The sequence below is a fragment of the Rattus norvegicus genome, chromosome 20 (genome assembly GCF_021556685.1).
Source record: "Rattus norvegicus strain SHRSP/BbbUtx chromosome 20, alternate assembly SHRSP_T2T, whole genome shotgun sequence".
Classification (NCBI taxonomy): Eukaryota; Metazoa; Chordata; class Mammalia; order Rodentia; family Muridae; genus Rattus; species Rattus norvegicus.
The window spans coordinates 7887059-7898623 of NC_141553.1; the positions used below are offsets into that span (position 1 = coordinate 7887059).

The following is an 11565-nucleotide window of genomic DNA, read 5'->3' on the forward strand; positions in this document are numbered from 1 at the left end:
CCCTGCCACCGTCTCCTGCCTGCTGAGAGTTTAGGTATGGGCTATCAAGTCTGGTTGTTTCTATTTATTTATTTATTTATTTATTTATTTATTTATTTAAAGATTTATTTATTATATGTAAGTACACTGTAGCTGTCTTCAGACACACCAGAAGAGGGCATCGGATCCCATTACAGATGTTTGTGAGCCACCATGTGGTTGCTGGGATTTGAACTCAGGACCTCTGGAAGAGCAGACAATGCTCTTAACCACTGAGCCATCTCTCCAGCCCCCTATTTATTTATTTTTATGTATGGAGCCATCGCACAGAAAATCTGACAACTATACAGACCCTTTCGGCAGGAACCATCTGTTTTGATGTATGTGACTGTTAATGGTTGCATGGTTGTTTTCTTTTAGTCTTTTTTTTTTCCGGAGCTGAGGACCGAACCCAGGGCCTAGCAAGCGCTCTACCACTGAGCTAAATCCCCAACCCCTTAGTCTTTCTTTTAAGACAGGGTCTAGGGGTTGGGGATTTAGCTCAGCGGTAGAGCGCTTGCCTAGGAAGCGCAAGGCCCTGGGTTCGGTCCCCAGCTCCGAAAAAAAGAACCAAAAAAAAAAAAAAAAAAAGACAGGGTCTAATTATTGCAGCCCATGTTGGCTTTGAACTCAAGACCCCTTCTGGGGTTTCCCATAGATAGCAGGCCTGTACCACCTCGCCCACATTCAGTTTGTTTAACCCTTTCTTACGAGCGCAGGACTCAGGAGGTGAAAGACTAACCCCCTCAAGCCTGGTGGAGCTGAACTGAGGACCTACATCAGGAGCCACCAACTCCTGAGTACCTGAGACCCACAACCTTGAGTGTGGGTTCTAGGAAATACAGCTGAGCCACAAAATACAGTCACTTCCTTTTTTTTTTTTTTTTAAGATTTATTTATTATTGATGAGTACACTGTAGCTGTCTTCAGATGTGCCAGACGAGGGCATCAGATCCCATTACAGATGGTTGTGAGTCACCATGTGGTTGCTGGGGTTTGAACTCAGGACCTCTGGGAGAGCAGTCAGTGCTCTAACCACTAAGCCACCTCTCCAGCCCCAGTCACTTCCAATATTAAAATAGGCAGCAAACTCCCATCCTCTAGGCTATGAGATGACTGGGTTCCTAACACCTTAGCATTCAAGGCGCTCCGTCAACGAGCCTTAGTTGGCGGGGTGCTCACTTAGCATGCACGAGGCCTTAGGTTTCATCCCTGGCATCACATGTAACCAGCCATGATGGCACACACTTGTAATACTAGGAGTTAGAAGCAGCAGGATCAGAAGTTTTAAAAAAGCGAACCGAAACGAGAAGTAGACGGCTGAGTCCGGTGCAGTGTGCTGCACACCTTTAATCCCAGCGCTCAGTGGCAGAGGTGAACAGATCTCTGATCTACAGAGTGAGCTCCAGGACAGCCAGGGCTACGCAGAGAAACCCTGTCTCGAAAAGAAAGAGGGAGAGGAGGGAGAAGAAAGTGGTGGTAGAGAGATGGCTCGGTGCTTTAAGAATGCTTCTTGCTCTTGAAAGGACCTGAGTTCAGTCCCCAGCACCCATGACAGGAGGTTCATAACTGCCTTGTAATTCCAACTTCAGGGGATCTGACACCCTCTTATGGCCTTTGAGGGAACCCCCCTCCACATATACCCATAAAAATAAATCTTAGACCCAAAGTCATTCTTAGCTACACAGGGAACGTGTAGCTACACAGGCCAGTCTGAAGGGCGGGGAAGAGAACAATACCCAGTGCTGTGTGGCAATTCATGCCTATAAAACAGGGCATGAGCTCATGCACACAAAAGGATCTACCTTAATGGCTGCCTATGAGACAGGGACCACTTGGAAGCGACCTCAGAGAGAAGAGATGAACATAGAAACCATTGCCCAGTTGACAGGATTAAGTCACCCACCGAGTATTAAAAGATAATAAAGTACAAGCACAAACAAGAGATGACTCAGCGGTTAAGAGCATGGCTGCTCTTCCAGAGGACCCAGGTTCAGTTCCAGGACCCACACTGCAGCTCACAATTGTTTGACAGCCTCCTTTATCCTCTAGGGCCGCCACACAATGCATGTCATACATGCAGGCAGAACACACCCAGACAAAAGGGAAGGGAAGCAGGTTGGCTCTAAGCTCAAAGGTGACACCAGGTGTCTCACAGTGACACCAGGAGGATGAGGATTTTAGCCATACCCACTCCTGTCAGCGCCAGGATTTGTGCCCTGGGCCGACCTCCAAGACCGGACAGATGATGTTGGGGGTGGCTTAGAGAGTGTCAGAGGTCACAGTTACTCCTTTGGGGTCTTCATCACTGACTTCACGGAACCCATCCGGATGCCAGGACATTGCCACCAACCTGTAACGGATGACAGTGCCTGGGCACGGGCCAAACACTGGTTTTCCAAGGTTCCCCTGCTGTTTCCTATGTCAATGGAGTGTACCTGTAAAATGGCAGTCGTGGGTCTTGGTGGCATGTGGTGGGTGGGTGGGTGGGATGGGAACCCGCCTTTAGCCTGTCCGTGTCTTTTCAGCTGGTCCAGCACAGAGTCTGAAATTCCGCCTCAACCCACAAGGTGGCAGCAGCTAGCAGTTCCAGACAAGCAAGAAACATTTTATTTGAAAGAGGATCTATAGACTAAGAATAACCTTAAACGTTTTTCTCTTTCTTTCATATATATATATATAGTTTTGGAGGTTCTCGCTACGTAGCCCTGGTTGTCCTGGGTCTTGCTATATAGGCCAGGCTGGCTTTGAAGTCACAAAGAACTGTCTACCTCTGTCTCCTGAGGTCATGTGCAAGTGTGCGTGTGTGTGTGTGAACTTGAATGTGAAGTCTGTGGGGTTGGTTCTCTCTACTTTATGTGGGTTTTCTGGGGATTGAGGTCCAGCCACAGGTTCTCTTTTTCTTTTTTTTTTTAAAGATTTATTTATTTATTATATATAAGTACATTGTAGCTGTCTTCAGATACACCAGAAGAGGGCATCGGATCTCTTTACAGATGGTTGTAAGCCACCATGTGGTTGCTGGGACTTGAACTCAGGATATTTGGAAGAGCATTCAGTGCTCTTAACCTGAGCCACCTCTGCAGCCCACCCTCCATACCCCCACCCCTAAAAGTCAGGTTTTCAAGGCAAAAGAGGCAAGGGTCTTATCTTAAGTCATCTCTTGCCCTAGAGGGTGAATCTTTCTCTATACTTGTTGGTCCCTCCACTCACTACCATAGAGACGAATATGTGTATGTATCTGTGTGAGCATGTGTGCTCGCACACGTTCGCAGGTAAGGTGTGACTGTATGCATATGGGTAAGACCATAGTGTAATGTGTGACTGACCCTGTAGCTGGCAGTGTGTAAGGCATGTCCTTGTGACTAAGTCTGGGTGAAAGTGATGTAACTGTGTGTGAGAAGGTGTGGGCGCCTGGCTATAAGGGATGTGCCCCTGTTATTGAATATGGATGACTGCCACTGAATGACTTTGGGGTGGAGGGTGGGGATCAGCAGGCTCAGATGTCGCCAGAGAGGCGGGAGGAAACTATAAACCTGGGCAATGGCCCCTTATCAGGGAGTCCTTCTGCTGGGTCCACAAGGGCAGAGGGCAAAGTCCATGCAGATAGGAGTGCTGGGCGCCAGAGGTATTTGGGAAGAGGAGGTGGGGTCCTAATGGGAAAAGAAAGGGCCAGTGCTAAATTCTGTTGAGCCCCTAGATCTGGAATGTGGCAACGGTTGGCGCCTAAACACCCGGATCATTTCCTATGGAGTGGGCGGGAGAGTTGACCCATGCCAGCCTCAATTTCTACCCCTGTGTTAGGGTAAAAGGCTGCGGTCACCTTTATAGATCCCAGGTCACCTGTATAGACCGAGAGGACTCTGCTTTAAAGCACCCAGAAGGTTCTACTGCGGGACCAGTGTGGACAAGAGGCTGGGAGAGGAGCCCACACAGAGCACGGCATAGCACTACTGGCCACGGCTGGCACTGTTCGGTCCTCGGCCACTCAAGTCTTCCAGAGACCGCTGCCCTCTGGCTAGCACAAACCTGCTATTGCAGGGTGCAGGCATCTGAAAGCACCAGCCAGCCCGAGGGCCCGCCGAGATGGAGGAGATGGAGACGGCCCCCAAGTCGGGTAGGTAGGGGGGGGGTGTCCCACCCAAGAAAGACAAGCCTCAGGCCAAGAAGAAGGTAGCTTTGGTGGGAGTCGTCCGCGCTCCGGGCCCGGGCTGGAGTTGAGCGTGCGAGGGCTTCTCCTGTGCCCCTTAGAAACCGCAGCGCTACTGGGAGGAGGAACCCACCCCGTCCGCCACCGTTCTGGTGACCTTGGAGACCAACTCTACCCAGCTTCTGCCAGGGCTTCTGGCAGCCGAGCATCCCGGCTCTCTAAAAACTCCATCTTGAGTTTCTCCCGTTTCTCCTTTTGTTGGGATCGGGGCGGGGGAGTTTTGGGTGTCATCAGGGATTATTTTCAAACTACCGCCTTCCATCAGGCGCTGGCTAGAGTCTACTGGTCACCATGGAATTTCTTTTTTTAGTGTGTCAACAGCCGGGTTGTAGGCAGCTGTCCCCCAGCCAGGGCGGGAAGACGCCTGGCTCGGATTTCCTGGGCAGACACTTGCCTGCCTTTCATCTCCCAGTCACAGAGCCCGGAAAGTGGCTTCAAGAGACCACACGTCTCGTTGTGTCTAGTTATTCCGATGGCTTCACCTGGGAAGCCCTTTCCAAACGTCAAAACCACACACAAGAAAAAGGCGTTTGGGCGGCTGGAGTACCTCTTCACCCGGGCTGCCCCCAGAGGTGGTGGGCACAAAGTGCCAAGTCAGAGAGGAAGCTGAGAAAGCATTAAAACTCCCAGCCACAAGCTAGTGTATGTCTCAGAGCAGGTTCTGAGGCGGGGGGGGGGGGGGGGGGGGGGGGAGAGAGGCTGGAATTGGAACTGAAGAAAGCTCTGGAAAAGACTGAAGGGACCTGGCCCTTTAAGAGACAAGAACTGCAAGAGCAATGGTGTGAGACCGTGTGTGTGTGTGTGAGTGTGTATGTGTGTGTATTCAGTGTGTGTATGTGAGTGTGTGAATGTGTGAGTGTGCATAAACGAGATTGTGAATGTGTATATGTGTGTGTGAATGTGTGTACATGTATGTGTGAGTGTATGTGTGTGTATGTGGTCACTATGTATGTGTGTATATGTGTGTATACATATGTGAATGTCTGTATAAGTGTATGTATGAATGTATATGTATATATATGTGAGTGTGTGTATGTGTGAGTGTGCATAAATGAGCTTGTGAATGTGTATATGTGTGTGTGAATGTGTGTACATGTATGTGTGAGTGTATGTGTGTGTATGTGGTCACTATGTATGTGTGTATATGTGTGTATACATATGTGAATGTCTGTAAAGTGTATGTATGAATGTATATGTATATATATGTGAGTGTGTGTGTATGTGTGAGTGTGCATAAATGAGCTTGTGAGTGTGTATAGGTGTGTGAATGTGTGTATATGTATGGTGTGTATGTATGTATGTGTGAGTGTGTGTGTGTGGTCACTATGTATGTGAGTGTGTATATGTGTATATGTGTATATACATATGTGAATGTGTGTAAGTGTATGTATGAATGTATATGTGTATATATGTGAGTGTGTGTGTGAGTGTGCATAAATGAGCTTGTGAGTGTGTATACGTGTGTGTGAATGTGTATATGTATGTGTAAGTGTATTGTGTGTATGAGTGTTCATTATGTATATGTAAGTGTGTATATGTGTATATGTGTATATATATGTGAATGTGGGTGTAAGTGTGTGTTTGAATGTATATGTGTATATATGTGAGTGTGTGTGTGTGTGTGTGTGTTGGAGCCTAGGTGTGTTAGGAAAGCAGTTACTCCGAACAAATCACAGAATGGGGGAATTCAACGCATTTATTGAGCGTCTCTTACATGCCTTGTCCATTCCCAGCCACTGTAGTCAGTGAATGGGACGGAATCCTTCTTCTCTGCGGCAGTGGAGTAAGAATAGAGGTAGATGGGCTGCTTAAAGGGCCCAGTGAGTAAAGGTGCTTGCCACCAAGCTTGACGACCTGAGTTTGAACCCTAGAACTCACACAGTAGAAGGAGAGAATGCACTCCTGCAACTGTCCTCTGACCACACACGTGACTTGTCCTCCACAGAGACACACATGTGCAGGCACACACATGCATGTGTACACACACTCAAATGTAATGGAGGACCCAGGCCTGGCTCCCAGCACCCACATGGTGGTTCACAGCTGCCTGTAACTCCAGTTTTAGGGGACCTGATGCCCTCTTCCGATCTTTACGGCACCAGGCACAAACCGGGTGCACACACACACATGCAGGTAAAACATTCACACTTAAAAACAAAACAAAGGATGAGATTGCTCAGGGGTTAGAGCACTGACTGCTCTTCCAAAGGTCCTGAGTTCAATTCCCAGCAACCACACAGTGGCTCACAACCATCTGCAATGGGATCTGATGCCCTCTTCTGGTGTGTCTGAAGACAGTTCCATTAGAATAAATAAATTCTTTTAAAATAAAATAAATAAATAAATAAATAAATAATTCTTTTAAAAATAAAACAAGGGGTTGGGGATTTAGCTCAGTGGTAGAGCACTTGCCTAGCAACTGCAAGGCCCTGGGTTCGGTCCCCAGCTCCGAACGAAAAGAAAAGAAAAAAAAAAAAAAAAAAACAAGGGGTTGGGGATTTAGCTCAGTGGTAGAGTGCTTGCCTACTAAGCGCAAGGCCCTGGGTTCGGTCCCCAGCTCCGAAAAATAGAAATGAAAAAAAAGAAAGAAAGAAAAAAAAAGGTGAATGAAAAAAAGTTCACAGGGTTGGGGATTTAGCTCAGTGGTAGAGTGCTTGCCTAGCAAGTGCAAGACCCTGGGTTCGGTCCCCAGCTCCGAAAAAAAAAGAAAAAAAAAGTTTACGGCCCCAGGTACTATTTTTGTTTCTCCGTGTTTGGGTCCTCCAGTACTCAAAGTCAGAATGGACTCTCTTGCTGGGTGATATCCACACCCTAACCCAAGGCCCTACTTTGTTTCTTACCCACCCTCAGCACACTAACTTTAGGTAATGTGTCATTATCATCCCCATCCGACAGGCGGCGCAGGAGAGAAGGCTTGGAGGGGCGGAAGGAGAATCCGCACCCAGACCCTCAGGTCTGTGCTCAGTGTTCTGTTTCTGAGCCTTCAAGAGAGCAGGGTGGGTCTGGCTGATAGAGGAAGCCGGGAGCCCGTGTCTTTGGAAGATTAATCTGGGGGTGGCATCTGGAGTCTGTTTGGGAGACTGATGGCTTTGGAGACAAGAGACCTCCCCATGGGACGGAGACAGGCGTGAAAGACAGCTGACATTAGAGAAGACAGGGCAGAGGGACATTCCTCACGCCCTGCCCGGGCTGGAATTAGCAAGCTTGGGAGGGAATCCTTCTTCCTTGGCAGAAGATTGGCAGCTCATGTCTCCCTGCAGAGCATTCTCCTCACAGAACTCTAGTCCAGAATGAATACAGAGCTGAGGGCACCAGGCTCAGCCAGAGGCCATGGTAGCCCCTTTTGAGCCTGGTCTCTGACCTTCTTCTCCTCACCCTCCTTCAGCCAAACTCAGACTTGGAAGATTTCTGTTTTTTAGAATTTTTTTTTAATCAGGCTGGAGAAATGACTCAACAGGTGTGACCACTGGCTGCTCTTCCGGAAGACGCGGGATCTATTCCCAGCATCCACAGTGGCAACTCACGAAGCTCGAATTCCAGTCCCAGGGGATTAAACTCCGAGATCTCCCTGCCTCTGCCTCCTGAGTACTGGGAATAAAGGACAAGGGCCACTGCCCCTGCCAACTTCCAGTTGATGTTCTAAATTAGCTTTGCCTTCAGACACACAAGGCGGGAATGGCGGTGCCTCCATGATTGGGGAACAGTATCAAGAAGGAATTTCCAGGTTGTTTTTTTGAAGAACTTCCTCAGCCTGGCTAGCCCTTGAGGGCTGGGGATTCCTGCCTGGGAATTTTTCCAATATTCTGACAGCTGTTTCTTCCCTTTCCGTGGTTTTATTATTTTCTCGTTCAGTTCCAAATCCTCCTTTCGCTTTCAGTATGGTGGCCAGGACTGGCTTGGAGGGCGGGGGGGGGGGGGGGCTGGCATGTGCTGTGTCCGGAGCTATGACCTCGGCCAGCAGTGCCAAGCATTGGATGGGACGCAAGAGGAAACAGGAGTCAAAGGCAGAGGAAGCAAGACCTGCTGAGGGGGCTCCTGTCTTTCTGAAACTCCTGCTCCCACTGGCCTGGCTGCTGTGGGCTCAGACTTGGGGCGGGCGGGGTGCCGGGCACTGTTGGAGTCATCAAGATGGCTCAGCAGGTAGAGAAGCTTGCTGGCAAGCCAAGTCCACACCTGGAACCCATGAGGTGAGAGGAGAGAACCAAACCCCAAAAGTTGTTCTCAGTCCTCCACAGAGGAATTATAGCACCCGTGGACATGCACACACACACACACACACACACACGCACACACACACACAAAATCAATCAACAAATGTAATTTGAAAGACGTTGGAACCTCTGAGATGGCTCAGTGGATAAAGACACCTTTGACCAAGCCTGGATCCCCCGGACCCACAAGGTGAAAGGGGAGAACTGATTTCTGCACACTGTCCTGGAACCTCTTCCCTCGAGCTGCCTGGCACTGGAGCAGTTACACCCGTGCTTCTGTGTGGGAGGGGACACATTACCCCAGCTCGGTAGACATTCTGGCTGCTGCTCTACGGAGCAGAAGGGCACAGGAAAGAGAGAGGTCTGGAAGTGGCCTGTGGAATGGTCTGGGGATGTGAAACACAGGCTTGGGGAGGTGCTGTAGTGCCCTGAGCAGCAAGCAGCAAGGATATGACAGATACTTGGCTAAAAGCACAAGTCTCTACTAGGGAGACATTTCTCGATGCACAACTAGGGAGGGTGAGGAGGGTGAGAAGGGAGGAGGGGGAGGATGGGGAGGAGGGAGGAGGGTGAGGAGGGAGGAGGGTGAGAGGGAGGAGGGTGAAAAAGGGGAGGAGGGGAGGGGCTGAGAAGGATGAAGAGGGTGAGGAAGGTGAAGAGGAGGAGGGTGAGAAGGGAGGAGGGTGAGAGAGGGGAGGACGGAGAGGGTAAGGAAGGTGAAGTGGTTGAGGAAGGTGAAGCAGGAGGGCGAAGAGGTGAAGGGGTGAGGGAGTAAGGGTGAGCCCAAGGGGAGGAGGAGGAAGGAGAGTGAACCTTAAGGACCTGAGCTTGAGGCTTGGCAAGCCACTGACTACCAGAAGCCGTTCTCTGACCTCCACAAGCAAGGCATAGACGCACTTGTAAACACACAGCAATATGAGTTAATTATATGTATGTATTTAAGAACATTAGCGTGGTGGCTCATGTCTGAAATCCCAGGATTTGGGAAAAACTGGAGGATGGCCAATAACCAAGTTGCAGGCTAACCTTGGCCAGTCAGGGCTCGTCTCAAAAAAGGCAAACAAAACAAAACAAAAAACCTCACACAAAAAAACCCACTGCAACCCTTTGCTGGGCTATGCCAGGTGGCATCCAAGCAGCTCTAGGCTCCAGATGGAGCTTGAAAAATGACCCCTGCTTGGCTCCCACCTCCCTTGGCTCCCACCTCCCTTGCCCTGATTTCTAGTCTCATCTCAGGGTCTGGATCCAAGGTAAGACGCTGGCAATGCTCGCTGACGTTGGAGAGGGTGGACCCTGTGTCCAGCAGCAGTGGGCCGTCTGTCCCTCTTCCTCAATTTGTGCAGGGCACACTATTTTAAGTCCCAAGTCTGTGATCATCCCTTAGGTTGCCACTGGAGCAGCCTCAAGCCAGGTAATGGTTTGGTGGCATTTTCTGAGGATAGGTTTCCCGGGGCTGAGCCTAGTGGGTCAGAACACTCCCACTTCAGGCTCCCCCCCCTCCCCCCCCCTCCCCCCGGAGCTGGGAACCGAACCCAGGGCCTTGAGCACTTCCTCAAGCCTTGTGTCTGGTTGGTTTTTTGTTTTTTTTTTTTTTTTTTTTTTTTTTTTTTGGTTCTTTTTTTCGGAGCTGGGGATCGAACCCAGGGCCTTGCGCTTCCTAGGTAAGCGCTCTACCACTGAGCTAAATCCCCAGCCCCGGTTTTTTGTTTTTTTTTTTTATTTTGTTTTGTTGTAATTATTTGGATACTTTAAATTCTCCCACGTACTTTATTATTTTTTTAAAGACTTACATTATGATGATGATGACCAGGATGACGTCAATGACGGTGATGATGACGATGACATCAATGACGGTGATGATGACGATGACGTCAGGAGCTCACTGTGGAGCCCTGGCTCTCCCTGGAACTCACTCTGTAGACCAGGCTGGTTTTAAACTCAGACGTCCACCTGCCTCTGCCTCCCGAGTGCTGGAATCACAGGCCTGTGTTGCCACACCCAGCTATTTGATTATTATTTTTAGTTACATGCTTGTGTGTCTCTGAGGGTTTTGCACACGCGGCTGCAGCTGCTGAAAGAGGTCAGAAGGATCGGATTCCCTGGAGCTAGAGTTACAGGTGTGAAATGCCTAACGTTGTTACTAGGAACAGAACGTGGGTCCTGGGCAGGGGCAGTTTGTGTAACTAACTCCAGGGTCTCCTGTAATCAATGGGTAGTTTCAAACTCAAGGATGGCCTTGAATTCCCGTTTCCATTGTGTCCCTGTGCGGTTTAAGCTACAGCCCCTCACCCCAATACCTTTTAAATGCAAAAATCATGAAACTGCTGAGCCCAGGGGAACTGGCAAGCAATCCGGCCGGCAGCAGCGTGTGTTGGGGTGGCTTGAGGCTGGGCTGAGCGCCTGACTCTGCAGAACAGCTGTTTCCTCTGGCTTTGTGGGTGGCAGCTGCTGCCTGCCCACCTCCCTGGAACTGATGGGTGGAGGAGTGTGGGCGGCAGCTGGGAAGAGGAGGACAGATCAAGGACGAAGGGGGCACCTGGTGGGGAGCTGGGGCGGGGGTGGGTGTGGGGGTAGGGGAGAGGCGAAGCTTTGATCACTCAACTTTGGTCCCTTCAACCATATCCTTTTCTTTTCCCTTCAAATACCGGTGGCCTGGGGGATGGGCAGTCCCCACAATTCTTTCTTTAGATGTCTGCAGAGCTAGCCAGCCACTCCTCCGCACCAAGTTGGCATTTTTAATGCCTGGGGTCTTCAGGGAGGCTGGTGGGTAGCCGGAGGGGGTATGTGTGTGTGTGTGTGTGTGTGTTGGGGTCCCCTCTCAGGAACATGTGTAGCAACCACTTCACATGTTCCTGGGGCACAGATGTCAGCTCTGTCCGTGGTAGACCAAGCTGTACTTGTTCCTTCCTTTTCTTTGTTTGCAGCCCTGGCTTGCCGAGATCTAACGCTCTGTGTTCCTTCGGGAAGACTGGCCTGAAAAAAATCTTCTTTCAAATTGTTCCCTGAGCCTTGGAGTCTTTTGTAGTCAAGAGTGTCTTTGGAACTCTTGATGTAGGAAGAGAGTCTCGAACTCTTTTATTTCACATATTTACCTGTGGTATGTGTACGGTGGTTTTGCCTGCATGC

At 49.7% G+C, this 11565-nt stretch overlaps 1 long non-coding RNA gene and 1 other non-coding gene across 2 annotated transcripts; one reads left to right on the forward strand and one right to left on the reverse strand.

Annotated features, from left to right (window-relative positions):
* Positions 1-287: 287 nt before the first annotated feature.
* On the reverse strand, positions 288-368 carry Scarna14l1 (small Cajal body-specific RNA 14 like 1). Its single transcript, XR_015646050.1, has one exon.
* Positions 369-3513: 3145 nt separating this feature from the next.
* Positions 3514-8052, forward strand: LOC147998555 (uncharacterized). Its single transcript, XR_015645625.1, has 2 exons — positions 3514-4135; positions 7124-8052. It is a non-coding gene; the product is annotated as an uncharacterized LOC147998555 (long non-coding RNA).
* Positions 8053-11565: the final 3513 nt, after the last annotated feature.